The following is a 3,755-nucleotide window of genomic DNA, read 5'->3' as shown; positions in this document are numbered from 1 at the left end:
AGGATGAGGGATGCGGGATGCAGGATGCAGGATGCGGGATGTGGGGTGCGGGATGCGGGATGCGGGATGCAGGATGAAGGATGCGGGATGGGGGCTACGGCAGTGCGGGATGCGGGGTGCGGGGTGCGGGATGCAGGATGCGGGATGAAGGATGAAGGATGCGGGGTGCAGGATGCGGGATGAAGGGATGCGGGGTGCGGAAGTGCGGGATGGGGGGTGCAGAATGCGGGATGCGGGTGCAGGATGCGGGATACAGGATGAAGGATGCGGGATGCGGGGTGCGGGATGCACGACGCCCGGGGAAGCGCTCCCGCTGGCCGGGCCGGAGCGGCTGGAGCTGCCGTTTCCCACGAGTGCCCTCTCCTGGAAAAGGCTCTCTCCACGCGTGCCCGCCCCGGACACAACGACGGAGGATGCCGAGGTTTAAGAGCGGTGAAGTTTCCCGTCTCCTCCCCCTCCCCCTTCCCTCTGGCCCGTGGGATGAGTGCCAGAATTCCTGCCGGTGGTACTTCTCTCCAGCCGTACCTTTACATTTATTTTGGGGTATAATTAATCCTTTTGGCGTGCCAGCTTTCTCCTGCCAACGGAGCCCAAACGAAGGCTTGTCCTTGCCCATGTGCTGTCAGCTGGGTGATGGCCAACAAGCTTTGTCCTTGCTACCAGACATGCAGCATGCCTTAAGTATCCTAAAGGATAAGGGACACCTACATTCCACATTCCTGGGTGCTTTATTTGGAATAGATCCATGCATTTCCCAAAGACTGGATTTAAAGGCTCAAAGCTGCCGCAGCAAAGCTGGCCCACAGCCCTGTGGGGTGTTTCTCATAGCCCTGAGGATGTTTTTTCATCCTCCTCTGGAAACAAAGCTCTGGATATGGAGCACTGCTCCACCATATGGGTGAGGATTGGGATATTCTTTGCACCTCTTCCCTGTAAGAACCTCTCCCTTCCCACCTGTGTCACCAGTCAAAGCATTCCAGGACAGTGAATTCTTTAAAAAAACCCTTTTCTTTGAAGCTGGGGCATGAGCACCTTTACCATGGCTCCATCAATAGTTATTCCTACAAGCAATTAAAGCACCCAGTGAACCAGGAGACAAAGGTCCTTCCCACCACGACACCCCAGCAGATGAACCAGTTAAGAGGAGCTCAGGCCAATTTATTTCCTGATAGATAATGATGCGAGTTCTCACCAGGGATCTGTAATTTTCTATTGATGAAATCCTGCCTTTTCTGATTTGCAGGACTATCTGTCTTTCTCAACTTCAGGCTCTTGCCAAACTCGCAGGCAGCCCTGTGCAAGTGCTGTGTCCCACAAGAGCCATGTATTTTAATATGATGTAGTTTCCTTTGCCCTGGAACCAGGATCAGTTCTCCATGCTGACAATCCATAAAAGACCTAATGACCCATCTGAGGAACATTAACCAGTGCTGTGGCCATTCCAGGCAGTGTTTGTTTGTTTTTTGCCCCCCTGCTTGGGAGTGTAATTTGTGGTGAGGATCTTTGGGGGGTGAGTTGGATCTTTAGAGATCTTTTAGTGTTGAATAACTAAAAATCAGGCTGAAGGGTGGCTTAGGCTTTAAGTTTGAAAGCCTTATTTATCAAGTCAAGCTTTGTTAAGAGCTGCAGTGGGCTCCAGCAGGGTCAGCAGTCTGCAACAGCCTCCACATACCCTAAAAAGTGAATTTTTCAGGCAGAAACACATTATTGCTTTCGCCAAGAGCTTGCACAAGTGACTGCTAATTTAAAGGAATTTTTGTCTTCTAACTTAATTGTCTCTGCTTATAATTTAGTGCCTTATAAAAGAGAACTATTTACACCCTGCTGTATTTCATGATCTATAGTTAACATTTGTGTTTAGCTGGGAATTACGACCATTTGGTCTCTGAGAAACGGCTGAAAATATTTAAATGCCAAAGGAATCTTCTGAGGTCAGAGCCTTTCTGCACTGCTGGGTGAGGAGGAGGGACAGGGAGGATCTCCACCATCACCACCACCAGGGCAGAGGGGAAGGCTGAATTGGCAGGGGAAGGTTTGATCCTGGCCACCCCACCTGCAGCCAAGGTGGTTTCTGGTCTCTTTTTTCCTCCCAGATCATTTTTGGCTGCTGCCAAAGGGGTTTGCCATCAAAAAGGTTTCTCACTGCAGCCTGAAGTGGTGGTCAGGAAGCTTCAGGTGTCCCAGCTGAGAACTGAGGTTGTCTCACCTGTGATCATCATCCCCAAGCTCTTGGCGTTTTACAGCCAGCACCAAGACAAAAGGTTCTGCATCAATCCCCCAAGATCTTCCCTCACTGCCTCTGAAACAGGCTTAAAATCTGTTTGTTCAGGTGCTTGGGACTCCTCCAGCCTTCAAGAGTCCTGGTAGACACTGAAGATCTTCCCTTTTTAATTTTCCCTTTTATTCCCCTTCTTCTTTTTTTTTTTTTTTTTTTTCTTTTTTTTTTTTTTTTTTACCCTTGGAGTGCCCTAATTATACAGAGCATTGATTTTACAATGCATTCATGGATTGATTGTACTGCCATGCTCCTCCCACAGGAAACAGCTTGCACACGAGCACTTTTTGATCTCTCCAAAGTATTCCCTAAGGTGAATCAATGGCTCTTGCATCTTGTCTCTCGCTTTAGTCTAGGGGAAGCTGGAGATGTCTTGCTACTGAAATGAGCTTCAAGAAAAATATTGGAAGGCAGAAAAAGAGAAGGAAAATTATTCACTTCTTCCTGCCCAGAAAAGATTGTCTCTTGTACAGCAAAATATGTTCTTGTTAGCATAATGTTCTCATCCAGCTCAGCCAACTGCAATCCTGGAGAATGCATGGGAACTTCCATATAATTATCTTTAATAAACTGGCCAAGATAAAAGTAATGATATCTTAAGACACATAGAGCATAATAAAATATATATCTATATAAAAGCCTATCTATATCTATGAAATGACATGCTAAAATTAGGAGAAAGAGGCAATTTATGTGTTTTATAGCTTTGGCACCTCAGCAACAGAGATCTTGGATGCAACACTGTTAACCAGACCAAACTTTTTAAAAGAGCCCATCTCTTTTAGCCTAAATGGAGGGAATTAGTTCCTGTTCCTAGCGATTCCCTGTGAGCAGGGTAATGGATTACACTCAGATTCAGGTTGAAGGCTCTAACCCCTGTGCTTTAATGACTGTGCCTGCCACCAGCCTCAGCCACAGCCTTGTTCCAAACCCCAAATCCATGGAAATCCCCAGGAACGTCCAACCCCTTCTGCATCCAATGCAACCAGATTTAGCGAAAGAAAAAAAAAGCCTTGACCTTGAGAAATTCTTCCCAAATTATGGATTAATTCAGAATTAGCACCGAGACTTTTGCTGGATAATAAGGGGGCTCTTCCTGCTGCCAAAAGCTTCCTCTGAAGGGTTTGATTTCCTCCTGGGTTAATCCTGGCGAGTGCACTCCTGCCCATTAGGATGCTCAGTATTAATTTCAGTCTGCACAGAGTTCATTTCAGCGGGCTCTGCTGAGAGCTCCACTGATTGCAGCGCTTAATTACCAGCTGAGTATCATCTCTTTAGCATGTGGTGGCATCGTGCCAGCCCCTGAGGGGTCTTGAGCCCTGAGTAGGACCCCAGAGCACTCAGGGATCCTCATTCTGCCCCAGCTCCACGGCCCCTGCCAAAACTGACCATAACTTCTGTGCTTCCCTTTACTCAGCACTTTCCTGCGGAAAAGCTGCTAGGACAGAGAGGAGGAGGAGGAGGAGGTAGATTCCTCTTG

Source organism: Geospiza fortis, unplaced genomic scaffold, assembly GCF_000277835.1.
Source record: "Geospiza fortis unplaced genomic scaffold, GeoFor_1.0 scaffold188, whole genome shotgun sequence".
NCBI classification, from domain to species: Eukaryota; Metazoa; Chordata; class Aves; order Passeriformes; family Thraupidae; genus Geospiza; species Geospiza fortis.
Note: the sequence above shows the minus strand (reverse complement) of the source record.